This window comes from Melozone crissalis, unplaced genomic scaffold, assembly GCF_028551555.1.
Source record: "Melozone crissalis strain CALT ecotype California unplaced genomic scaffold, PUWL_Pcris_2 ptg000021l_1, whole genome shotgun sequence".
Taxonomy (NCBI): Eukaryota; Metazoa; Chordata; class Aves; order Passeriformes; family Passerellidae; genus Melozone; species Melozone crissalis.
The window spans coordinates 2,656,917-2,678,287 of record NW_026535799.1 but is presented as its reverse complement, the minus strand read 5'-3'; positions in this window follow the sequence as shown (position 1 = coordinate 2,678,287).

Here is a 21,371-nt window from a genome sequence, read left to right as displayed (position 1 = left end):
AACAATGGACCTTTGGTTTCATGGAGTCTTGCAGTGTCACATTGGCCCCTTGGTTCCATGACACCCCAAAGTGTCAGAATGGTCTCCATGGTTCCATGAGGCCTCACGGTGTCACAATGGCCCCTTAGTTTGATGGGGCCTTTTAGTGTCACAATGACCCCTACATTCCATAGAGCCACCCAGTGTCAGTACAGTCCTCTGGGTTCCATGAGGCCCAGCAATGTCACCGTGGTCTCCATGATTCCATGAGGCCCCACAGTGTCACACTGGTCCCTTGGTGTCACACAGCCCCACAGTGTCACAGTGGTCCCTTGGTGTCACAGGGCCCCACAGTGTCACAATGGCCCCTTGGTCTTACAGAGCCCCACAGTGTCACAATGGTCCCTTGGTCTCACAGGGCCCCACAGTGTCACAATGGTCTCTTGGTTTCATGGCCCTGTGCTGCTGCATTCCCCCCTCCCCTTTTCAGGCCACCCTGCCAGCTGAGAAATGCTCCTTGGGCCTCGGCATTAGCCAACAGCCCCTGGGCTCAGCTCCTCTTCAGCTCATCACAAACACTGTCTGCTCCAGGCACTGCTGCTGCCCAACCAGCTCCTGGTTCCTTTAGCAGCAGCCCTGGGAACTATTTTTGTTCCCTCAGTGGCACAAGATCCCTGTTCTCACCCTGCCAAAGAAAGCTGTTGGTGCCAAGTGCAGCCAGGATGAACCATTGCTGGGACTGAAGCCCCTCTCTTGGGGCCCTGCAAACAGCGCTCCAAAAGGAGCCCTTGGAGCTCTCCTGGGCCAGCAACTCCCTGAGTGGGGCCTCTCTCAGCCGGGAACTCTCCCGTTTGCTGCACTCGGGGATCCTGAACAACCACAGAGCCTGGACTGATCCCCCTACTCCTCCAGGCTCAGCCCTTTGGCCTTTGCTGGGGAGATGCCAAAGGATCCACAGTGAGCATTGCCTGCCCTCAGGCAATTGCAATTTCTCACAGGTGCCTTGCACTGACTCTTTGTGTCTGTGTGCACACAGGAGTGCCTGTGTTGGGGAAATGTGGAAGAAATGCTGCTCTCTAAGGGGTTTGAGTGCCTTGGATAGCTGAGTTAGTCAGTGCTATAAGTGAGGTTAAGTCATAAGGTGCAAGCTAAGTTAAATGTTCCGAAGAGTTTTTCTTTTGTTAAGTTGTTAAATTTAATATAAATTATAAACTAAATTGAATAATTTTTAGTGTTATTCCACTATTACATCATTAAGCCATTGATTATAAATTAGGTTAAATAGTGTTAAGTGCTGTTCTTTTGCTAAATGCTGAAGTCTAAAGTATCAGTTAAGTCCTGTTAAGCTTTTAGGCCATATTCCTTTTATCCTTGCCCTCACTGTCCTTTTGGCACACACACACACACACAGGGACAGTTCTCTGTGCATTTCTGGTTTGACTGCCTGGATTTGGTTTGGTTTTGTTGTTGCTTTGTTTCCTTGGTGTGTCTGAAGCGTCCAGTCAGGAGCAGAGTGACTCTTGCCAAGGAACTTTGTGTTGCTGTCCCTTAATATTAAATGTGATTTTTGCTGCTCCCTTGCTGGGGATTTTTTCAGCCCTCTCAAGGCCTTGTTGGTAGCAGGGTGAAGGAGCCCTGGCCCAGGCTCTGGCCCTGGGGGACACGGGGATGCTGCCAGGGGGGTCCCTGTCCCCCTGGTCCACCCCCAGGGCCCCGGCCCCCTGTCCCCATGTCAGGCTCTGGGGTCGATCTCGTGGAACATCCTCTGGGGGAGGCTGCGGGGCTGGGGGACCCCGGGGGACTCGGGGGAACAGGGGACCCCGCTGTGCACGAGCAGGTTTGGACTGCTCTGGGGGGAGCTGTGAGGGCGGCTGGGGCAGAGTGACCTCCCCAGGGACCTCACACAGCCCCTGTGATGTCACATAGCCCCTGTGATGTCACACAGCCCCTGTGATCTCACACAGCCATCTGTGATGTCATACAACCCCTGTGATGTCACACAGTCCCTGTGAGGTCACACTGCCTCCTATGATGTCACAGATCCAACTCTGGGATGTAACCCTGGAGTGTCATGCAGCTGAATGTGATGTCACAAAACCATCCTGTGATGTCACTGTCCTGTGATGTCACAGCCTGCTCAATGATGTTACACAGCCAATTGGTGATGTCACAACCCACTCTCTGAAGTCACAGAGCCATCCTCTATGATGGCAGGATCTGCTCAATGACTAAACACCCTACCCTATGATGTCACAGACACCTCTGTGACGTCGCAACCCCTCTCAGTGACGCCCCAAAACCCTCTATGTGATGTCACACTGAAGCTGTAATATCACAGCACACACTTTGATCTCACAGCCTGCTCTATGATGTCACATTGCCATACATGATGTCACAGCCTGACCTCTGTTGTCACAGAAACCCCTCTATGATGCTGTAGCTGCTCAGTGACTTCACACAACAAACTCTGTGATGTCAGAGCCCAATCTGTGACCTCACACAGCCCACTCTGTGCTGTCACACAGCCCCTTGCTGACATCACAGCTGCTCTGTGCCTCTATGACACAGCCCCAGAGGTGCTGCTGTGACACAGCCCCCTCTGGGCCATCCCACAGCTCCTGACAGTGCTGAGCCCCTGTGAGCTCTGTCTGTGCCCTGCTGGTGTCCCTGATGGGCCCTGGCAGTGCCCCAGCCCTGCTGGGCTGTGCACAGGAGCTGCCCCTGGCCAGAGCTGTCTCTCTGCAGCACTGCCCTTGCCAAGAGCTGCCTCTGGGCCAGGAGCCCAGCCCAGCTCAGCAGCACAGACACAGCACAAGGACTTTAATGACTCTCTAGGGCTTTGGTGCTCTTTGCATCAGACCCAGTTCCTCAGAGTGTGCTCAAAAAATTCCTCAAGAACTCAATGTAAGATGGAAACACTGAAGTTTCTTGTACTTTCAGTAAGTCCCTTCGAGGCAAAAGACTGAGAAAGTGTCCCCAGGTTCCAGGTAGAGTAGAACACTGGAGGCAGTGATGACAGGCAGGGACAAGCAAGGGAAAGGTGTCTCTGGTGCTGAGTAAACCTGCGCCTCTGTCCCTGCAGGCTGTCGGCATCCCCTGGCTGCCCCATCTGGCTGGGCCCTTCCTCTGCTGACAGCTCTGCCTCCTGCCTGCTTCTGCCTGCCCACACAGAGCCTTGGGCTGCTCCAGGCTCCTGCTGGGGTACGTGCTGCACCACAGCCCTGCCCTGGCAGGGAAATTCCTTTCTCCTCATGTCCAGTCTGGGCCTCCCCAGCTGCTCTTGCTGCCATTATTTCCTTCTCATGCTTATATCCTCTATGAAGAAAAGCTCTAGCCTCTCTGAAACCACCCTTCTATCCCTCCCAGACTATTCCTGTTCTGTCCTCAGTCTCCACACCACTGAGCCCACAGCCCACAGTCTCTACCTGCTGGTTATGGGATGAGGCCTCCAAACCCCATCTTAGGAGATTTTTGGAAAAAAAATAAGGTCTGTGAAAATGGAAAAATTGTGGTCAAAGTTATTTTCTCCCAAATCTTGCCATGACAGAAAAAGGGTCAATATGTTTAAACTGAATAAGGGTGGATTTACATTTGTTAGAATGAGGAAATATTTTACAATTATGAAAGTGGCACGAAACTGCAGTTGTTTTTCCAGAGAATTGGATGCCCCATCCCAGGAATTGTCCAAGAGCAGGAGCTTTGTGCAGCCTGACCCAGTGAAACCCTCTCATCCCCAAGAACAGAATTCCCGTAGTGTGTGTTCTCTGCTGTGCTGAGTGCCCTCACAAGGCTTCTGACCAGAATGTCTGCTGAGGGCAGCCAGGCTGCTGCAGGGGCAGTGACCTCACAGCCATCACCATGGCAGCCCTGTGCCCTGGGCCTGGCTCTCCCCTTTCCTCTGCCCCTGCCTTGGCTCTGCTGGCATGAGGAGTTTTGACATTAATATCTTGTCCCCAAGGTGCTGGGGCCAATGGCTTCCCAGTCAGGCTCCTGGGGCAGAAGTGGCTTTTCAGAGCCCAGCCAGGAATGAGCCCTGCGGCAGCAGCTCTGCAGTGGTGGCCACCAGGCCGGGCTGACAAGGGGGGCTTCTGGCCATGGCCTGCAAGCAGCTGCTGCTGCCAAGGTGCCTTTGGTGCCTCAGGCTCTCCCTGGCACAGCTCCCAGCACGGCACTCTGCCCTTGATCCCAAGCCCTTCCCTGTGCTGGGGCTGGCCTGGGGCTTTTCCTGCAGCGGGACCTGCCCTGCTCATGGCACAGGAAAGGCAGTTCCTGCTGGGGCAGGAGGCTCTGCCTGCAATGGGCTGCAGCAACTCCAGCAAGGCCCTGCTGACTTCAAAATTGCTGCCTAGAGCACTATATTCTAATAATTGTTATAGCTCCTTAACTGTGGAGTAAATAACTGTGCTGGTGATCTTTCCATCTGATCATGATCAGAATAAGCCAGAGACATACTTATATAAATTAATCTGGTATTCTATCATGAATCCTGCAGGACAAATTGTGTTAGTCGAATTCCACCTGTTCAATCTTTTACACCTTTGACAAATTCTGGGGCTGGGATTGGATCCAGCCACTCCCAGTCTCCTCTCTTAGAAGGAAATTTAGAAGTCTAGGGGTCCTGAAGGGGTTTGAGGATCCATGGAGGCTGTTTGGTGTCATTTCTCCACCTCATGTCTCAGCAGAAGTTTCTCCAATAAAGAAATAAAGCTTTTGCCTGAAGCTCCCACTGTGCCCATGACAGGAACCCCTGTGAGTGTCTGGGACATCCTGGCCCTTTGGCAGCCTGGGGACTCCTGGGATGACACCGTGGAGTCCCTGTGAGTCCCTGTGACAGAACGGTGCCTTTGAAGCCCAAGGTCCCCTGGGATGTCACCATGGAATGGCTGTGACTGTCTCTGACCACAGGGCTCTTTACCATTTCAGAAACACGTAGAAGGTGTCCATGGGGCCCCTGTCCCTGCCTGGACATTCCAGCTCCGGAACAGCCTGGAGACTCTTGGAAAGTTCCCATGGAACCCCTCTGAGGGCCTGTGACAAATCCGATCCTTAGCAGGCAACCGTTACCAGGACACTGTTGCTATGGTCAGTTTCTGTGGCAACCATCACCAGGACCCTGTTGCTATGGTCAGTTTCCATGGCAAGCCTCACCAGACCCTGTTGATATGGTCAGCTTCCGTGGCAACCATCACCAGCGCCCTGTTGCTATGGTCGGTCCTGTGGAAGTCCATCCAAAAATCCTTCATTTTTGCCTCACAACTGTCATGAGAAAAAGACCACCGGAAAGTTAAAAACTCTTGAGCCAGTTGGGAAAGAAAGTCTCATGCTTATTCAGTGTGTTTCCAGGTGGTGTTTGCAGAACATGCCATGCTGTACTTGAAGGGGCATGCTGCCCTTTTCTGAACAATGGAACTGGACTTTCTTCCAAACTCCTGACTTGGCTGGACTGAGTCCTTGTCCTACCTTTCTCTTCCCCAGATTCCCTAACGAAACGCATGTTCAGCTGTGGTTATGATCAATAAAATTGCATTTTGTTGATTTGTTACTGCAAAACCCTGTGCCTTTGTTGGTTATTTTTGCACCAAAAAATCATTCGTCACCCGTTCATTTCGGGCGGACCTTCACAAGTCCCTTGGCAGTTCCATGGAGACCCCATGCCAGGGGTGGTTGCCATGGACACCAGCTCAGGCCTGCAGCTAGAGCCCGTTGCCATGGCAACCATTGGCAGTCCCATCCCCAGGCTCATGGGATCCCAGAACCACAGAATTGGCTGAGCTGGGACGGACTCGTCAGGATCCTCCAGTCCAGCTGCAGACCGTGCACAGGACACCCCAACAATGCCAGCCTGGGCCTGGCAGCACTGTCCAAATGCTGCTGGAGCTCCGAGAGCCCTGGATCTGGGACCCTTCCCTGGGGAGCCTGGGCATTGCCCCAGCAGCCTCTGGGCAAAAACCTTTTCCTGACATCCAACCTGAGCCTGCCCCGACTCAGCTGCAGCCGTTCCCTCCACTCCTGTCCCTGGGCACCAGAGGGAAGATGTTCCCACAGCCCCAGCCAGGGACCCGCTCCCAAGACTGTGGCCATGGCCACCAGGGCTGGGACCAGCTGGGATGCTCGGTTTCCAGGTGACGGGGTTCAGAAATGGGATTCCCCAATTTCCTGCTCCTGCTAAAACCATGCTGCCGCTCGCTGCCCTCCCGCCTCCCATGGAAAGCACAAAAGACAAAGATTCCGGGCTGAGATAAGAACAATTTACTGAGAACACCAACGAGATAAGGAACAAACAAAAACAGAAACAATATTGATAACAGAAGGGACTGTTTACAGGGAAAACTACAACACAACTCGCTGGGTCTGCCGGGCCACAATTTCCCCTTCCTGGAAATTTCACCCTTCTTCTCAGGGAGAGAGAGAGTCCATTTCCTGCCCCTGGCAATGACCTGATGTGGGAGTGATTGCATTGAGAGGGCCATGGCCAGACCTTCATGTTTTTCCATCCCACATCATGTCATTTGCAGGGACAGGAAAAGGTACAGGTGCCTTCCCAGCATGGATCATGGGGAACATGGATCATCAGGGTTCTTCCCAACATGGATACTCCAATGATTGGAGTTGGGGCAGTGCACAAAATCCTCCTGCATTTGGGGCATTGGAGGCCTTCCCTTGCCGGTGCCTCCATTGGTGACTGGTCAAGGCAGAGCTCTGGGTGAAGCTTTTCCCACACTGGGGACACTCGTAAGGCCTCTCCCCAGTGTGGATGCGCCGGTGGGTGATGAGGGTGGAGATGCAGTTGAATCCCTTCCCGCAGTCAGGGCAGCAGAAGGGCCTCTCATCCATGTGAATCCGCTCATGCAGGAGGAGATTGAAGCTGCTCTGAAACCTCTTCCCAGAGGTGGGACACTTGTAGGGCCTTTCCCCAGAGTGGATGCATTGGTGCCTGATGAGTTCTGACCTGTAGCTGAAGCCCTTCCCAAACTCCCCACACTCGTAGGCACATTCCCTGGTCCCCGGTGGGGATGCGTTGGTGGCGGATCAGCCTGCACCTCTGCCTGAAGCTCTTCCCACACTCCAAGCATTTGTAAGGCTTCTCCCTATCCTGAAGCTGCTCATGGACCACCAGCTCTGAGCTCTGTCTGAAGCTCTGTCCAGCTTCCTGGCTCAGGGTGGGTCTTTCCTCCTCAGAGCACACTGGGCTGGGCTTGCACACCCTCTTCCTGTGGGATCACTTTGGCTTTTCCTCCCCGTTGGATTCCTGTGCCCTGGAGTCATTCATAATGGCCGCTTCCACGAGGTTCTGCTGAGGGGATTTGTCCTCCCTGGTCCCAATCCTCAGTTTCTTGTCTGGGGGAGGAAAGACAAGAAGAGGATGGGATTTGGCTCCATGCCAGAGGGAAGGGGAAGGAGATCCCCCCAGTGCATCCCTGGCAGGACGGGGTTGGCAGCAGGGTTGTCCTGCAGCCAGGGGCTGTGCTGAGCTGGGAGATAGAGCAGGAGAGAGGGGGAAAGGGGCACTGACTTCCTCCTCACCTGCCCGGGTGTTCCGGGGATCCTTCTTGTTCCTCACAGCCTCCTTTTCCATCTGGCAAAGGTTTGGGACTGGGAAATTCTGTTTTGGGAGGAAAACAAGGAATGAGTACATTGAGTTTTGCACTGGGTTTAAGGCAAACCTGGGGAGGATCTAAACCAGAATTACAATTTAATAACAAAATGAAGATCAAGGCAATGTATAGAAACACTGCCTTAAACTGACAGAGTCAGGATATAACCTGACACCCTGTTGGTCAGGGTGGTGGCAGCAGTCCCATTAAATGGTGGCTGCAGTTCTGTTGGAGAGATGAACGTGATGCTACGTGATTCTGTCAAAGCAGTGATCTTGTAGAAGGGTCTGGTCTTCCTCTGGAGGTCCAGTGGTGGTTATGGAGCTCTTGTCCTCTGGCAATCCAGTAGGCAAGCTGCTCCTGGTGTAAGGCTCAGCTTATATCCAGGTAGGAATGCTTGGATCCTCCCCCTGGGCGGAGCATCCCACAATGGGATGATGGAATTTTATCAGTCCTGCAGTGACACTCAATGGCCCATTCACAGAAGATATCTCCCCTGGAGGGCGTTATCAGGGGTGAGTCATGGAAGAGATAAAGAACACTGCCCCGCCTGTTTATAGCAGTTTATGAGGATGAGGATTGGAAAAGTGCATTTGGTTACATCTTACATTGCAACCTGAAACAGTGGGGTAATCCCTGCTCAGGGGGTGAACACCACCCCCCTTACCCAAACTGGCTCAGCTGTTAAACCCCCACCCTGGGAAGGCCACACACACAGGGGACAATGTCACACTTGCCCTGCTCCAAGGGAGGTCTCTGTCCCTGTCATTCCCTTTCTCTCCACCCTTTTCTCTTTCTTTCCATCTCTCTCTCTAACTCACATTTACTGTTCAATAAAATCTGCCTTGGATTTGGTCTTGTTAGCACCTTAATTGGGGCAGAGGCATCTCTCTAACAATTTTCTTAACCATATTGCCATATTATTTTGGCACAGTGAGTTCAGGGCACTGTTCTCTGACCCCAAGTGCCTTTGAAAACAGCATGATTCCCTCCACTGCGGAGGTTATGGTTCTTGCTGGAAGAGCTCTTGGAAACTTGGACACAGTCCCTCCTTCCTCCTGGGGAACTTATTGGAAAAACGATGAAGAAAATGGCTGTTCGAGTGGCCAGTGTTAAGAAATTATTTTGTTTTCCTTCCTTGAAAAGTTTGTTAAAATCACTAGAGGAGAAGGAGAAAATGATATCAGCGTGACTGATAAAGTTCATTTACTCCAAGGTGAGGAACACAAGGCTGCTAAAAGTCCTACAAGAAGCCCAGCTCAAGTAGCTAAATTCCCAAATAACTCCAGCCAGGGGTCTTCAGGAGGATTTTTTGGAGAGTGTTCGGAGCCAGCAGATCCCGGACTCGAGCCCCGGATATCTCCGGGCTCCCTAAGAGGAGCTATTTTGGGGGAAGAGGAGCCGCGACCGCCCCTCAGGAGGGTCCCTGGGGGTCCACATGGGGATGACCCGTACTGACAGGGCAGGACATTGGGTTTGGGGATCCCCATGAGAGCCGGGGCTGTGGAACAGGGGACCCCCGGGGCAGGGAGAGGGGAAGGGGCGATACCGGAGCTGGGGGACCCCCAGCAGCCCGGAGATGAGGCGGGGACGGGACCCCCTGACCCTGACAGGGGCGTGTCCTGGGGTGACTTCATGATGCTCGTACCCCATCGGTCTGTTTAGCCCAGAAATGAGTTCTGCACCTTTAAGGCTGGTTCTGAGAGGAAAGGGGAGGAGGAAGAGGATGCAGTTTGTTTTTGGAAACTTTACTTACTCCTCTACATTCCAGCTGCTGGATGGACAGACAGCAGGACGGAGCTCTCCTTTGCTTTCAGTCAGTTTTTAGGCCTCTGAGGCAGAGAAGTTCCCTGGACTGTGGTTTTTCTTTTTTTTTGGAGCTGTTTAAACCTGCTCTGGACTGAACAACCAGAACACCACCGGCACCTCCCACCTGAGGCCCACCGGGATGGGCCTGGGCCGAGGAGGCATTTCCAGCACTGGATGGACTGATAAGAGACTGATAATAGACTGATAAGAGACTGATAAGAAACTGATAAGACACTGATAAGACGCTGAGTGCCCGGAGCTACAACCAAAGGAGGGACTTTCAGAGTTTGTCATTTATTTTGGAGCAGCAGGAGGTTTTATTGCTTAATAATGTTCAAATTTTGTGCTGGTGAATGCTTTGCCTTTAAAATAAAGTTTTTTTAGACTTTTCTCCACAGAAATATTTTCCCGAATTGGCTGAGGCTGGGGCTGCTGAATCGGCATTCTAGAGGAAACTCCTTTTGGAGGGTTTCAACCAAATTTGCCCTAATCCAGGGCAGGGTGGTGCGAAGAAGGGGGAACCCCAAGTGGCTGGATTAAGGGGAGGCTGGAGAGAGGGACCTTGGGACCCCAGAACCTTCCAGAATCCAAAAGCAGGACCCTGGAGAGGAGGGATCCCCAGGACCCATGGGATCCCCACCAGCCCTGAGATGGGGGACCAACCATAACCCAAGAAGGATGAGACTGGAAATGGGAAACTCCTGGTGGCTTTTTTTTATTCACTCTTGATTTTTGGACATCAGGTGACTTCTAGAAATGGACATGGGTGGGAGGAATCCGCAACCCAAGGCATTCACACCTTGTTTTTCCCCAAACCAGGATTTTCCCCAAACCTTCCCACTGTGACATCCCCCCGTCCCACTCTGGGTGAGCTCAATCCCAAACCTGACCCTGATCCTGGTCTCAGTCTCACTCCGTATTTAGACACACTCACAGTTCTGCATTTATTCTCATCCCAGTCCCAAACTCATCTATCCCAACCCCAGCCCTAAAGTTAATCCCATGTCTAGCCTTTACCCCAATCCCAGCTCTAATCCAACTCACAGCCCCAACTCCAACCCCAGCCCCAATTCCATCCCCTTCCTAAATCCTCAGCCCCAAACCAAACCCCAGGTTCAGCCCTTCTGGGGATTTGGGGGTGTCTCTGTCCCTCTGACCCCGATGATGTTTGGGTGGGGTCACAGCAGGGCTGAGAGGGACAGAGACCAAGTTTCCAAGAGCTCTTCCAGCAAGAACCATAACCTCCGCAGTGGAGGGAATCATGCTGTTTTCAAAGGCACTTGGGGTCAGAGAACAGTGCCCTGAACTCACTGTGCCAAAATAATATGGCAATATGGTTAAGAAAATTGTTAGAGAGATGCCTCTGCCCCAATTAAGGTGCTAACAAGACCAAATCCAAGGCAGATTTTATTGAACAGTAAATGTGAGTTAGAGAGAGAGATGGAAAGAAAGAGAAAAGGGTGGAGAGAAAGGGAATGACAGGGACAGAGACCTCCCTTGGAGCAGGGCAAGTGTGACATTGTCCCCTGTGTGTGTGGCCTTCCCAGGGTGGGGGTTTAACAGCTGAGCCAGTTTGGGTAAGGGGGGTGGTGTTCACCCCCTGAGCAGGGATTACCCCACTGTTTCAGGTTGCAATGTAAGATGTAACCAAATGCACTTTTCCAATCCTCATCCTCATAAACTGCTATAAACAGGCGGGGCAGTGTTCTTTATCTCTTCCATGACTCACCCCTGATAACGCCCTCCAGGGGAGATATCTTCTGTGAATGGGCCATTGAGTGTCACTGCAGGACTGATAAAATTCCATCATCCCATTGTGGGATGCTCCGCCCAGGGGGAGGATCCAAGCATTCCTACCTGGATATAAGCTGAGCCTTACACCAGGAGCAGCTTGCCTACTGGATTGCCAGAGGACAAGAGCTCCATAACCACCACTGGACCTCCAGAGGAAGACCAGACCCTTCTACAAGATCACTGCTTTGACAGAATCACGTAGCATCACGTTCATCTCTCCAACAGAACTGCAGCCACCATTTAATGGGACTGCTGCCACCACCCTGACCAACAGGGTGTCAGGTTATATCCTGACTCTGTCAGTTTAAGGCAGTGTTTCTATACATTGCCTTGATCTTCATTTTGTTATTAAATTGTAATTCTGGTTTAGATCCTCCCCAGGTTTACCTTAAACCCAGTGCAAAACTCAATGTACTCATTCCTTGTTTTCCTCCCAAAACAGAATTTCCCAGTCCCAAACCTTTGCCAGATGGAAAAGGAGGCTGTGAGGAACAAGAAGGATCCCCGGGACACCCGGGCAGGTGAGGAGGAAGTCAGTGCCCCTTTCCCCCTCTCTCCTGCTCTATCTCCCAGCTCAGCACAGCCCCTGGCTGCAGGACAACCCTGCTGCCAACCCCGTCCTGCCAGGGATGCACTGGGGGGATCTCCTTCCCCTTCCCTCTGGCATGGAGCCAAATCCCATCCTCTTCTTGTCTTTCCTCCCCCAGACAAGAAACTGAGGATTGGGACCAGGGAGGACAAATCCCCTCAGCAGAACCTCGTGGAAGCGGCCATTATGAATGACTCCAGGGCACAGGAATCCAACGGGGAGGAAAAGCCAAAGTGATCCCACAGGAAGAGGGTGTGCAAGCCCAGCCCAGTGTGCTCTGAGGAGGAAAGACCCACCCTGAGCCAGGAAGCTGGACAGAGCTTCAGACAGAGCTCAGAGCTGGTGGTCCATGAGCAGCTTCAGGATAGGGAGAAGCCTTACAAATGCTTGGAGTGTGGGAAGAGCTTCAGGCAGGCCAAATACCCTGATCAGCCACCAGATGATTCACACTGGGAAATGGGCTTGTGAGTGTGGGGAGTTTGGGAAGGGCTTCAGCTGCAGCTCTGCCCTTGTCAACCACCAGTGGAATCACACCAAGGAGAGGCCCTTCCAATGACCTGACTGTGGGAACGGCTTCAACCACAACTCCAAGCTCATCATCCACGAGCGCATCCACACTGAGGAGGGGCCGTACCAGTGTCCCACATGTCATAAGAGGTTTCACACCAGCTCCAATCTCCTCCTGCATGAGCAGATTCACACAGAGGAGAGGCCCTTCCACTGCCCTGACTGCGGGAAGGGCTTCAACCTCAAATCCTCCCTCGTCATCCATCGGTGCATCCACACTGGGGAGAGGCCCTACGAGTGTCCCCACTGTGGGAAGAGCTTCTCAGACTGGTCATTCTTTAACCGGCACCAATGGAGGTACCAGTAAGGGAGGCCTTACGAGAGCCCTGACTGCAGGTGGAGCTTCATGCACTGCTCTATCGCCATCCCCATTAGAGGACCCACAATGGTCAGAGCCCTGGTGACCCACATTCCTAGTCATACACAGTGGGAAGTGATATGTGTTCCTTCTTTGCCTCTTAGTGTCTTTTGATTTATCTCCCTCCCTTCAAAACACAAATAATCAGGGTAGAAATCCACCCATCTCATCAAAGGCATCACATTTTACTTGTTTTGAGGGAAACTTGGATTCTTGGCGATATCTGGGAGGATATGGGGGGTTTTGGGGGTATTTAGTTTGGTTTTCTTTATTTCTTGGCACTCCAAAAGATGAGAGGGATTGATCTGTCAGCTCAAAACCACTCAATGCTACTGAAAACTACTCAATCCCACCCCAAAATTCCTCAATTCCACAGCCCCTGGGGGTGAAATGGGGATGGTATTAGATTGGGCGAAGTGGGATGCAAATCAGGAGGGGTAAGATGGGCATTGGGTGGGGAAGGATGGGTGGGATGTGGTTTGGGAGCTGTGAAATGGGGGAAATACAACTTGGGAAGGGGGTCATGATGTTCAGGAGTGGTGGGATGGGTTGGGGTTGGGACTGGGAAGGTGGGCTGTTGTCCGGAATGAGGCAGCCGAAGTTTGGGGATGATGAAGGGAAGGGAAACCCGTTACTGAGTGAGTTTTTGGATATTCCATGTTCATGAAGAAATGCTGGGGTATCTCACATTTCTGAGGTGGTTTTGGCACACTCCCCAGCTCTTGGGGGTTTCCTGAGGGCAGCTCCATGGAGCCCCATTGCCAGGGGTGGTTGCCATGGGCACAAGCTCAGGGATGTAGCCAGAGTCTGTATCGGTGCTGGCGAGCAGAGAAATGATGAATGGCCCCAGACAACTCCAGTATGTGTTTGGAGACCTGTGAGCTTACTGAGGAGAGGTCAACAGCAATCCCCAGGAGAGATGCACCTTAGACTCCGGGCGTTCCTCACAGCTCAGGGTGAGGAAAGAAGCTTCCCCCATGGTGCATTGCAGCACTATATTAATTTATCCCAATTCTTTCCTCCCTATTGGCCCGTTGGCCTTTCCCACCCCTTTTACCCTTATATGTTCATGTTCTGGTGAGTTCTCCCTTCCCTGTAATCCCATTGGTTTATGTCTCTGGCTATCCACTCTAGCATTTCCTATTGGTTCCTTCCCTGTGTACCACCCGTGAGCCCTCAGACCATTGGATCCCTGATACTCTTCTCCACCCTCTCTTTTCCTCATTTATAACCTAGACCCACCTTTGGCTTTGTCTTTGGCCCTGGGCCTCTTCAGCGTTGCCTGAAATAAAGCACATTGGAGCTCCATGCCTGGAACCTCCCGTGTCTTCACTGCCGACCTGCTCCATGTGTGTGTCTGTGTGTATGTGTGTCTCTGTGTGTCTGTGTGTGTGCCTGTGGGTGTGTGTGTGAGTGTGTGCTGGGGCTCTCGTGTCTCCTGCCTGTTGGTGCAAGATGCTCTCAGGGAAGTTGCATCTACCACCACCGCAGACCACAACAGTGGCACCCGAACAGGACCTTCATCTGGTACCCCTGGAGAGTGTCTCCAGCATGGCTGTAATCTAAGTCGCCTTTGGGTCAGCCACTAGCCTAAGACAACCTCTGAATTTTATTTGGGCACGCTGAGGGGAGAGACCTGCAACCCTCCCAGAGTCGTGGGCTGGAGGATCGCTTTCCTTGACACACCCCTACGAGATCCTTTGTTGTCGCACTGCTGGTGAGTATGTTTCAGTCAGAGTCACCCTTTTCTTTTGTTTTCTCATTTTAACTTGTGGGTGGAAGGACTGCAGAATGGGCACAAAACTCGTTCCACAGTGGGAGATTTATATCCAAGTTACATTAGCCCTAGTTGCTCAGGAAATTAATTTTTCAAAGGGGAATTTGAAAGCTTTTGTTCATTTTCCTTTCAAGTATTTTATGTTACAAAGGAATCAGTTTTATCGCTTGAAGTTTGGGATATGGTTGGGATCAAGTTATTGATTTTGTAAATGGAGGGGAATTTTAAAGTGGAGAAGTTTTATTGTCTTTTTCATTCCATTTATGGCAAAAAGTTTTATCTTCTTTCATATTCTATTTATGATTCAGTCTAAAAATCAGGGGAAATTTGGGAAAAGTTTTGGGTCCCCACTGCAAAACCCCTTCCCCTTCATCTCCCCTCAAGCTCCTAAACCCTTTTCCCTGCCTGAGGAGCAATCAGCAGGTGGAAGTCGCTATTCAGCACAGGGTTGCTGCCATCTCCCTCATGCCTCCCAGTCTCCTCTCACTCCTTACCCGGACGGCACTGGCCATGCTGCTCTGGACCTTCCCCTCAACTTTTCTCCTATTCCTGCATACGCTCTTTCGTCTCCCTCAGTGGCCATTACCCCACAAAATGGTGCCGGTACGTTGCCAGCCCTGCCATTTTGTCCCCTCCTGATCCAAGTTTTCCCACCCTTGCACCCCAAAATGGCCACTTTCCCACCTCTCCTCTGGCCTTTCCTGCTCCTCCATAATCAGGCTCCTCCCCTTTGACACGCTCCCCTCCACCCATGGCATCAATGTCTGCTCCTGCATCAGGATCACCCCTTTTCATCAGTGCCACCCTTCTTGATATAGGCCCTGCCTCTCCCCTCGTGGTCTCCACCTTCTCCACCCCGGGCTCCACCCCTGGTGGCCATGACACTTCTGGCTCCCACATCACCAAGGCTGGAAGTGGACATGATTGTGACTGGAAGGCAGCCACCTAGGCTGCCAGTAGCCCACGACCCGGGGCCACACCAGTTATCCAGGAGCACCGCTCCTCTACCAGCAGGCCCTCCTCCTCAGCAGAAGACAGTGATTCCCCAGACTCTAACACCGAGTCTGAGGATCACTGGGCAGGGGTGTGGGAACAAGCTGCTAGGGAAGGTGATTGGGAGATGGCAGGGAGATTGCAGACCCTGGAGGCCCCTGTCCAATCCAAAAGAGGCAGGAACCTAAAGCAGGAATTCATGCCTGAGAGGAAGCGTTGCAAGGCATGCAGAGACTGTGAGAGGGGTCCCTGTCCTACAAGAATAACGAGCCTTGCCAAAAGATGTGATGACAAGCGCAAGCAGCATGGAAAAGAAAACAAAAGATGCGGTGTATCGATGCAACCAATAACCTGAAAAAGAAAACAGCTCTACACTGCCTGAACAATACAACTTCCTTCTTGCATTCCACAAAAAAGACATTGTTTAATTAGTTCCTACCCATCCAATTATTTCAGTTGTATCCTAATCTTATGTACTATTTCTTTTTTGAGTTAATAATTTAGTACTATTATGACTTATAGCTATTGTTATGTTAGTTATTATCCCTTATTTTGTAAGGTGCTTGCAGAAATCCATGGGGGAAGCCTTCTAATTAAACAAAAAAGAGGAGCTGTGGGGGCCTGTGAGCCTACAGGGGGGAGGGCAACAGCAATGCCCTGGAGAGATGCACCTTAGGCTCTGGGCATTCCTCATAGCTCAGGGTGAGGAAAGAAACTTCCCCCATGGTGCTCTACAGCACTATGGTAATTTGTCCCAGTTCTGTCCTCCCCATTGGCCCCTTGGCCTTCCCTACCCCTATTACCCTCATATATTCATGTTCTAGAGAGTTCTCCCTTCCCTGTCTTCCCATTACTTGATGTCCCCACCTATCCACCCTGGCATTTTCTATAAGTCCCTTTCCCTGTATACCACCCCTAAACCCTTAGATTCCTGATGATCTCCTCCACTCCCTCTTTTCCTGTATTTATACCCTAAACCCTCCTTTATCTTTAACCCCTGCATTCCAGAAGCATTTGACCGAAAAAAACCCCTCGATAGAACTCCATGCCTGGATGCTCCCGTGTCTCAACTGCTGAGCTGCTGCTGTGTGTGTGTGTGTGTGTGTGTGTGTGTGAGCGTGTCTGTATTTTTGTGTTTGTCTGTGTGTGTGTGTGTATGTGTCTGTGTGTGTCTGTGTCTCTGTATGTGGGTGTCTGTGTGTGTGTCTGTGTGTCTGTGTGTCTGTGTGTCTGTGTGTCAGTGCTGGTGCTCTCAGGGCTCTTGCCCGTTGGCACAAGGTTGTGTCCACCACCACCATAGACCACAATAATAACTCCTTTTCTTCATTTACTCTGTGGTGTAAATGAACCATTCTGTCTAATCATGACCAGAATTAGTCAGAGCTGTATTTATATAAATTTAGCTGGTATTCAGTCTTTAATCCTGCAGGACAAATTGTGTAAAAGTTCAATTCCACATGTCCAACCCTTTACACCTTTGACAAAGTCTGGGGCAGGGACTGGATCCAGCTGTTCCCAGTCTCCTCTTTTAGAAGGAATTTTAGAAGTCTAGGCGCCTTGCAGGGGTTTGAGGATCCATGGTGGCTGCTGGGTATCATTTCTCCCCCTCATGCCTCAGCAGGAGTTTCTGCAATAAAGAAATAAAACTTTTGCCTGAAGCTCCCACTGTGCCCATGACAGGAACCCCTGTGAGTGTCTGAGACATGCCGGCTCCTTGGCAGCCTGGGGACTCCTGGGATTTCACCGTGGAGCCCCCGTGAGTGCCTCTGACAAATCAGTGCCTAAACAGCCCAGGGTGCCCTGGGATGTCACCATGGAATGGCTGTGACTGTCTCTGACCACAGGGCTCTTTACCATCCCCAGAAAGTCCTGGGAGGTCTCCATGGAGCCCCTGTCTCTGCCTGTGACATTCCAGCTCTGGAACAGCCTGGAGACTCTTGGAATGTCCCCATGGAACCTCTCTGAGGGCCTGTGACAAATCTGACCCTTAGCAGGCAACCATCACCAGAACCCTGTTGCTATGGTCAGTTTCCATGGCAACCATCACCAGCCCCCTGTTGCTATGCTCAGTCCCATGGCAGCTCCATGGAGACCCCATGTCAGGGGTGGTTGCCATGGACACCAGCTCAGGCCTGCAGCCAGAGCCCGTTGCCATGGCAACCATTGGCAGTCCCATCCCCAGGCTCATGGGATCCCAGAACCACTGAATTGGCTGAGCTGGGAGGGACCCATCAGGATCCTCCAGTCCAACTGCTGGCCCTGCACATGACGCTCCAACAATGCCAGCCTGGGCCTGACAGCGCTGTCCAAACGCTGCTGGAGCTCCGAGGGCCCTGGAGCTGGGACCCTTCCCTGGGGAGCCTGGGCATGGCCCCAGCAGCCTCTGGGCAAAAACCTTTTCCTGACATCCAACCTGAGCCTGCCCTGACTCAGCTGCAGCTGTTCCCTCCACTCCTGTCCCTGGGCACCAGAGGGAAGAGGCTCCCACAGCCCCAGCCAGGGACCCGCTCCCAAGGCTGTTGCCATGGCCACCAGGGCTGGGATGCTCGTTTTCCACGGGCTGAGGTTCAGGAATGGAATTCCCCAATTTCCTGCTCCTGCTAAAACCATGCTGCCGCTCGCTGCCCCCCCCCCGCCTCCCATGGAATGCACAAAAGGAAAAAATCCCACCTTGGGATGAGAAAAATTTATTGGATACAGCACCCAGATAAGCAACAAACAGGAACAGCAACAACACTGGTAACAGAAGGGATCAGAAAAACTATTTAGAGGGAAAACTACAACACCACTGACTGTCTCTTTCCAGCCACATATTCACTCCTGCCTGGAAAGGACACCCTCCTCTCAAGTGGAGAGAGTCCCTTTCCTGCCTCTGGCATTGACCTGAAGCAGGAGTGAAAATAATGACATGGCATTAGCCAGACCCTTACGTTCTTCGATCCCACATCATGTCATTGGCAGGGGCATGAAAAGGGACAGGAGTCTTGCCAGTAAGGATCACAGGGAATGTGGAGCAGCAGCGTTCTTCCCAACGTGGGTTCTCCAATGGTGGATGAAGCTGGAGCTGTGCACAAAGCTCTTCCTGCAGTTAGGGCATTTGCAGGGATTCCCTTACTGGTGCCTCCGTTGGTGTTTGGTCAAGGCAGAGCTCTGGGTGAAGCTCTTCCCACACTGGGGACACTCGTAGGGCCTCTGCCCGGTGTGGATGCGCCGGTGGGTGACAAGGTGGGAGTCTTGCTTGAAGCCCTTCCCACAGTCAGGGCAGCAGAAGGGCCTCTACTCTGTGTGAATCCGCTCCTGCAGAAGGAGATGGGAACTGGTCTGAAACCTCTTCCCACACTGGGGACACTCATAGGGCCGTTCCCCAGCGTGGATGCGTTGATGGATGATGCGGTGGGAGTTTTGCTTGAAGCCCTTCCCACAGTCAGGGCAGCAGAAGGGCCTCTCCTCTGTGTGAGTCCACTGGTGCAGGATGAGATGGGAGCTGATCCGAAACCTCTTCTGACACTCGGAACACTCATAGGGCCGTTCCCCGGTGTGGATGCGTTTGTGGGTAACAAGCTCAGAGCTGCACCTGAAGCCCTTCCCACATTCCCCACACTCGTAGGGCCATTGCCCGGCGTGGAACATCTGCTGGCGGATGAGGGTGCTGCTCTGCCTGAAGCTCTTCCCACACTCCAAGCACTTGTAGGGCTTCTCCCCATTGTGAAGCTGCTCCTGCACCACCAGCTCCAAGCCCTGTCTGAAGCTCTGTCCACCTTCCTGGCCCAGGGTGGGTCTTTCCTCCTCAGAGCACACTGGGCTGGGTTTGGTGCCACTCGTACTGTGGGAACTCTGGGACTCTTCCTCCCCACTGGATTCACGCGCAGTGGAGCTGCTCAAAGTGGCCTCTTCCATGAGGTTCTGCTCTGGAGATTTGTCCTCCCTGGTCTCCATCCTCAGCTTCCTGTCTGGGGGAGGAAGGACAAAGAGAGGATGAGATTTGCCTCTGTGCCACAGGGAAGGGGAAGGAGATCCCCCCAGTGCTTCCCCAGCAGGATTCCCCCCAGTGGGGCTGTCCTGCAGCTGGGGGCCGTGCTGGGCTGGGAGATGGAGCAGGAGAAAGGGGGAAAGGGGCACTGACTTCCTCCTCACCTGCCTGGGTGTCCTGGGGCATTGTCTCGGTTTTAATAGACAGGTGTCTGCTAAGGAAGGCAAGACCCTCCCTTGAAATGGAAAATGTAAACACCCTCCTTCTGAACTGTTAAAATTATGAAATTATGGGGCTTTAAGGCAACAGATATGGGACTAGGAATAACAGTTATAAAGCAGGAAAATTAAAATGTAAATGCAATAGTACAAAGAAAAAACATTGACAGATTCAGAATATGACATGACACCATGTGGGGCACAGTGGTGGTGGCAGTCCCAATAAACGGTGGCTACAGTCCGCCTGCAGTGACAGGTGTGGCTCTGTTGAAGCAGGGATCCTGTAGGAGGGTGGAGTTTTCCTCTGAAGATCCAGTGGTGGTGGTGTTGGGCCTGGTCTTCCTCCGGGAATCCAGTGAAAAAGGCTGAGTCTGATCTTCCAGCCCTCTGATTATATCCAGGTAGGAATGCTTGGCTCCTCCCTCTGAGCAGAGCTTCTCACAATGGGATGATGGAATTTTATCAGTCCTGCAGTGGCACTCAATGGCCCATTAACAGAAGAGATCTCCTGGGAGGGAGGATGGGTTGTGGAAGAGATAAAGAAAACTGCCTAATTAACAGAAGATAACTGCCCCATTAGATAGGAATAGAATACAGGCCCCATGTCCAACCTAAGACAGCTGGGAAATGCTTTGCAGTATTCTGTGTCTGTGTGTCTGTGTTCATGTGTATTTTACACTCAAAGTCCCCCAAATTTCCAAGCGTTTTTCCCAGAGGTATTGGCTTGTCCCTGTGTCCATCTGCACCTCCCTGTGTCAGTCTGTCACTGTCACATCCACACATCTCTGAGCCCACTGGAACCTCCCAGGTTTTCACTGAATTCCTCTCTCCTGCCCTCCAGCACCAGCAATGCCCATGGCAGGGAGCTCAGAGCAGGAGCAGCCAGGCCAGGGCTAACGCCAGGATCAGAAGTACCTGGCAGAGGCAGGAGGAATCCCCCATTCCAGGCGGTGCAAGGGGGGCACCCGTGTCCCCTCTCAGCCCTAGGGCTACAAACCAGGGAGGAGATGCCTCAACTGCCTCAGCTGAATTGCTTCCCTTAGCCCTTGGCCTGGGAAGTCTCTGGCTGGAGCACAATCTCTAGAGGAGAGTTTCCCCAAGGAAGAGCAAAGAAAGGAATTGTTTCTTCCCTTTCCCTCATCCCTGCCCCTTGTGCTGATTTTCTTGGCATCTCTTAGCAAAACCAACAAAAAAGCATCTGGAATGAGGTGTTTCCCAGGCTCAGTTCCTAAATAGGGCCAAAGGAAGGTTTTCTGCCAGGGAAAAAGTGACAAATGTGGGATTTGTTCAGACAGTTGAAAACATGACAGTTTCTAAGCACTGGAAATCCAGAGACTATAAAAACCAGAGTTTGCAGTTGTAATGGTCCATTGTCCTTCCTCTTCCCACTGCTGATTTGTCACATCCCAACTCCAGAGGAGCAGATTATGGAAAGAAGACCTGTAGGGAGTGTTGGAGGCCTAATCCCAGAAACTAGAAGAAAGAGTGAAATCAGGAAAAGATTTCCAGTTGTTTTCTTATAATATTGTCCACAAATAGCTCTGCAGTCCATATGCAATATCCTGGTGAAGAGGCACGTTCCTGGTTTTTAATGCCAAATTGCACTACTTCGGCAATTCTTTCTGGATGAGAACAAACCACAGGCCAATAATTGACCCACTTCAGTTCCCAAAGCAGAAATCATTCAACTTCTACCAAGATGTGTTTCTCTGCAGGTGTCCC